The sequence below is a fragment of the Hydractinia symbiolongicarpus genome, chromosome 11 (assembly GCF_029227915.1).
Source record: "Hydractinia symbiolongicarpus strain clone_291-10 chromosome 11, HSymV2.1, whole genome shotgun sequence".
NCBI classification, from domain to species: domain Eukaryota; kingdom Metazoa; phylum Cnidaria; class Hydrozoa; order Anthoathecata; family Hydractiniidae; genus Hydractinia; species Hydractinia symbiolongicarpus.
In genome coordinates, this window is record NC_079885.1 from 17331066 (window position 1) to 17337342 (window position 6277).

The following is a 6277-nucleotide window of genomic DNA, read 5'->3' on the forward strand; positions in this document are numbered from 1 at the left end:
AAATTCCACGTGTTTCTTAACATGTTGATAAAAGTCAAATATAACCTAAGAAAACGTAGTTTATGTTTTTAGGCCAGGAAATAATTTGTCTTTCTTCTTTTTTACCAACAACGTGAGTAGAACCACAACCAGACCAAAGACGAAGAAGATTCCACCAAACACCGCCAAAGCAATGTATCCTCCATTTGATGAATCGTTCGAAGTGGTCTAAACAATAACAAGATTACAGGAAAAGTTATTTAAGAAGAACGTAACCTGCTCTGTTTGACAGATTTACATGATCTGTTTAACAGATTTTCTTGCTCTGTTTGACAGATTTACTTGCTCTGTTTGACAGATTTACATGATCTGTTTGACAGATTTACTTGCTCTGTTTGACAGATTTACATGATCTGTTTGACAGATTTACATGATCTGTTTGACAGATTTACATGATCTGTTTGACAGATTTACATGATCTGTTTGACAGATTTACATGATCTGTTTGACAGATTTACATGCTCTGTTTGACAGATTTACATGATCTGTTTGACAGATTTTTTTGCTCTGTTTGACAGATTTACTTGCTCTGTTTGACAGATTTACTTGCTCTGTTTGACAGTTTTACTTGCTCTGTTTGACAGATTTACATGGTCTGGAGCATAGGCATGTTTGAGTTAAGAACTGGTATTTCATACACAATATTCTTCTTCTGTGAGTTGGTCATGATTTCCATTTTGGAGTGTTTATTAATTTGTGGGGTGGTGGCAGCTTACAACTTGTCAGCTACTATTTAATGTGGCCTAAGGACACAATTTATGGAAAACAAAGAAGTAAGTAAGAAGTACTTTATCAGAACCATGGTTTGCCATCACAATCCCAACGATGAGCATGACAAGACCAAGCAATGAGGAAGCTGAACCAACACCAACAAAAATTTTCCATTTCTTTGCAAATATAAGCAGCAAACCAAAATTCACTGAAATAAAATACATATCACGATAAGAAAAGTGATGCTTTGCTTGAAAAGCATATGGTCGAAACAACTATAGCTTAAACATTTAAGTAGCCTAAAAGCTGTAGTTAGCTAGATCAAGTTTATGACTAAATATATGATAGTTTTGGCATTAGTTTGTTTTGGCTTGTATTATATTGTATATACAACACATTTGAGATTTTAATTTTTCACCGTTTTTCGTTTTACATATATAAGGCCTTTGATATAGATTTTATACTTTTAACACGATTTATAATGACCGCAACATTATATTATATATCTTTCCAAATATAAATTGTCCTTTCTTATTTATGAATTTTGTTGTATTATATGTTTATAAAACTACTGAATCAACTACTATCATCGTCGTACGGTAAAGCAAATACTCCTTATTTTCTTATTCTACGGAGAGGTGTAGGCATGCTATCTCAGACAGTAGCATCCACTGTATGGTAGTGTTTAGTAATTTATGCATTGCACAAAAAAAAAAACTTCACTTACCCTTCATATTTCTCTACTCTCTTGACGAAAAACTAAAAAAAAGAAATACTTTTAATATTTTTTCTCAAGCCAATAAAATATCTGTCCCAGATGACACAAGAGAAATGAACATTCATTGAAAAAAGGCGCGAAAACAATAAATTATGTATAAAAATAAAAAAGGCATATTGGAACCAACTCCAGCCCAGGCTACCTTTAGTTACCAGTTTTGATTTGGGTAAAATTACCTGATATGCCAAACCGTGACTAACTTTTTTATTATTAAAATTAATTTTAGATTTATCACGGTTGTGTTTTATGATTATTTGAAAACGACTTTTAAAATGCATTTCACAAATCTTTTATCATCTGCTTCGTTTTCAAAACGTGAAAAGCAAACTATTAACAACTTTGTTCTTCACTTTCAAAAGAAAGTCAAATAGTTGTCAATAACCTCTTCAAAGACAAGAATGTTCGCTAATAATGCAAATGCAGAGGTCAGCAAAAAAAAAATCAACTTCGTTTCAGGGTTTGTTACGGCAGAATATAATTAATTCATTTAATTCATCCGTATGAACTAGTAAATTAAAAAAAGAAAGGACATTTAAAAACATCCGCAGAAATTCTTTTTTGGAATGAATAATAAAATAGTTTTAAAAGTACTGGAAACTAAAGTGTTAAAGAATTCGGTGTATATCACCTGTTCTAGTTACATGTTGTAAATTGAAAACAAAACAAAAAATAGAAAAATGGTTTAAATTGAGCACAACAGAGGCGATAAATGTAGCGTGTTTTTTTTCTTTACAACTTTGACTCATCAATAAAGGAGGGGAAAGAAGAAATTTGACATGTAAAGAATGCATTGATTACAAATGGATACAGTCAGAAAGCCATCACGCAAGTAGAAAATAAAATGAAGAAAAGATGCAACCGAGACAATAGGGAAACTTCAGAGGAATTTATCGCATCAGCATTCCTACCCTTCGTACCAGGTACCAGCGAGGTCCTTAGTCGAGTTTAGGGCAACACAAGATCAAATGCATACTTAACCATAAAGACTCCCTACGAAGCACTTTGTCTAAACCAAAAATCAAAATAAACCTGGAAGAACAAGGCAAAGTTGTTTACGAAATCTCGTCTAAAGAATGTGATGCAGTATATATAGGCGAAACAAAAAGAAAGTTCAAGCAACGAGTTCAAGAACATATGCGCGTAGTGAGAAACGGATATGTAAAGAAAAACGAAATTGCGGACCATAGCTGGAGCAGAAGACATCAGTTTAATATGGATGAGAAGAAAATCATTGACAGAGAATCCAGAACAACGGCTAGAAAGATGAAAGAAACTATCAACAGTGTAGAACGTGATAAACACATAAACAGCATCTCGTATCAATTTTGTGAGATTTGGTTACCAGCCCTACAGAAGAAGTAGTTATCTCCATCTAGATCCGGTAATTATCAGCTTGTTCCTGTTTGGTTAATTTTTATGAATTTCGATCCTCTGCAATTATATAAATACATGCTCAACATCATTTTACTTTGCTGTTCAAGAAATAATAAACTTTCCAAAATAATACGAATACTGAACAGACAAACCAAAATAATATCTTCAATAAATAGATTAATCTCTAACCTCTTGGTTCAGGCATTATATTGCTAGGGACTGCTCATAAGTTTCTTAGCTGGTTATTTTTAGCACCTCTATATAATTATTTTACCAATACAGTTGAAATTATAATTTTAATGGTAACGAATTAAGTGTGACAATACATCTGTTGAATCATACAATTCCATGTTAGCTGCATCTGATGACGACACTTCAAACTTGTGTGTTCCTTATAGATGACTTGCCAATGTTTACAACAGTTAAAAAAGTTTGCGGTTTTCTTTTGCACATTCGCAAGCATTTCTGTAGGTAGAAAATATAAACAACAGACCACAATAATCACAGAAATCCATCTAGAATAAGGAATATTTTTTAAGAAGAATTAAAAGAATATATTTAAAATTTAATTCTAGTTCCTCTTAAATCTTACGCTACCCAAAAAATCTATAATCTTCATTAACAGCCATTTTTCCCTGTGTCAGTCCGGCTTTTTTTACCTATACAAAAGTGCGCACATGCCCATTGTTCTCAAAATGAAATCAAAACAACTACGTCACGCAGAAAGTAGTCTATGCCATTGCAATAAACTTCCTTAAAAGGATTGCTTTTGACATCTCTGCTCCTAACGATAACGTAGACCCAGATATATTTTCTGAACCAAATTTTGATTTTTACCTTGGTTCAGTAAATAGAAAAAGAGTTCAAAACGTGTCGAGCTTTTGTGCAGTGCGTAACGTGTAGCGTAACGTGAGGTGCAACGTGTGTGTATTTTTCAGCTCTAGGCCACTGAGTATAAGCTCTGAAAAACAACGGTGACATGGAGACATTTCCTTCTGAACTTAAAAAACATTAAAACGTGTAAGCGCATAAGGATGCGCTTACACGTTTTAATGTTTTTTACGTTTTATATAGCTACTGACAGATTTATTCACATAATTAGACAAACGTGTTGATGTGGCTCTCTTATACCTTGTTGATTTGTCATAATTATGTCTTTCATATCTTGTTTCTATCAAAATAGATGAATTTATTTTTGTTTCTTTGACGCGCCTTTATGACGTGTCCTAGCCTTTTAAGGGTGTATCGTCTTATGACTCATCACAACTAAACTGACTCTACTATAAGTGATAAAGAAATAAAGATAATAATAAATAAAGTTATTTTCGTTTGAGGTACGTATTAGAAAATAACTACAAAACATGTATACGTTTAAATTTGCGGCCAAATTTTTTTTGATGTCATGTGAAATTTACACGAACTTAAATATGTAAATTCAAGATGGTTGTCGGCCATGTGGCATATGGTTTTGAAGCTGTGATAGTCACACACTTGTTGTGGTTAAATACAGGTACTTTTTAGCCTTTATTTCAAAGAATTGGTTTTATGACACTAGGGAACTTTTTGTTTTTATATTTTTGACAATCCTTCACAAAAATTATGAAAGAAACGTGAATTTTTGCAAATTTTTGCCCCATCCCGCCATTTCAATGTTGAGGCTACTACATGAAAATCAACATGTAAATGCGATAATAAAAATTTAATTGTTTTTGGTAAGTTATGCCATAAATGTTATTTTAATTAAGTATATGTATTTTATAGTGGCCTTGTTTTGTTTTAGTTCACCTTGAGTTTCATATGTCTTTTTATTCTGTCCCTCGGGAATTTCAGCGTTACTATAAATTTGCGCTGTCGTTTGAACTTTACTATGAACGTATTACCTGTACAACCTCATACCGCGATTTGAAGATTATAAGGTAACATGTGCTTAGTAAGTATTTTATTAGATTTGAAAAACTTGTAACATATTAATTATTCTACGTTATGATTCTTGTACAATTAGATTTTAACTGTAAGTTATTGTTTATAGCAAATTTATTATCAAGATGAATCTGTAAACCATCAATCCTGTCTTTATCCTAAGGTCATACATTACGTTACACACGTTACGTTACACACGTTACGTTACACACATTACGTTACACACGTTAACGTTACACACGTTACGCTGTTACGCTCTGACAAAGATACGTTAGTTCATACTTGAATTCTGAAACAAAACAATTGCTCGTGTTGTCATGCCATAGTACAAACTATTGTTCACCAACATGGTGCAATGCTAATGACTCATCTTTAAATAAAGTGAAGAAATTACATTTTAACATCTTGGGTAGAAATACTCCAGATCTGAACTCTCTATTTAATTTCAACTCAACTATCCCCAATATTGCACCAGCATATTTGACTAATAAACTAACATTAATTAAATGCAATCACTGTCTTCAAATAATTATTTATATAATTGCAATTGGGAATCCCCAATAAAAAATTTTAACCCTATTTTCCTTTTTTTTAACTCAATTGAATAATTCAGAAAGTGGCCCCCAGTGGAAATATTATTCTGGGCATTGCCACTATAAATACATTATTACATTGTTGTTGTTGTTGTTGTTAGTTTGTCAGTTCCTGCGCATAGTTAATCAAAATTTGAAATACGGCGCGCTTATTGGCTTTTAATAAACAATTAACATCGCGCTATGATTGGTTATTAGATTTTAATTTATTTTCTCAAAGACGTCAACAAATATGGCGCATTCTTGGAAGTAAATTTTTAATATATTTTTTTGTTTATAGTATAAAGTGTTTTTGTAATCAAGCTTAAAGCTAAAATCTTGTAAAATTTGAATATTATGCTTACCAAATAGATTCAGAAAGACGTATTCTAGTCGAATTTTATTTTTGTATTTAACCCTATTTGATATGGGCTTTTTTGACCCTTGTATGTATGGGGGCGGAGGCATAAAGTGCCCGTGGGCTGTAACTTTTGTTCAGTTTGGTTTTAAGTGATGAAACTTGGCACAAAGAAGCATCAATATATTGTGACTTAATTAGGGAGAAAATATTTGGGTTGACATGTCATCACAGGAAGTGATGACGTCATATTGAGACAATGGTCGAAAAAAATATGTCTTTTTGAAAATTCTCGTTTTTTATCTTTTTTAAAACTATTTACAGTACTAGTCATTAAAAAAACTGATATGTAAGATATTATTAGGAACATTTACAGGTGTGTTGAAGACAAAGGATTTCTTTAGGGAGAAAATGGAAATCGGTCAGAATTCATTTTTTTTTTTTTTGAAATATCGATATTTGAGAACCTTGGTGTTAGTAGCTGTCATAGAATAAAACTTGGTTTATTTTTTATAAATATATTTA

At 32.0% G+C, this 6277-nt stretch overlaps 1 long non-coding RNA gene across 1 annotated transcript; it reads left to right on the top strand.

Annotated features, from left to right (window-relative positions):
• Window positions 1-3540: 3540 nt before the first annotated feature.
• Window positions 3541-6277, top strand: LOC130614400 (uncharacterized). Its single transcript, XR_008975867.1, has 2 exons — window positions 3541-4412; window positions 4683-6277. It is a non-coding gene; the product is annotated as an uncharacterized LOC130614400 (long non-coding RNA).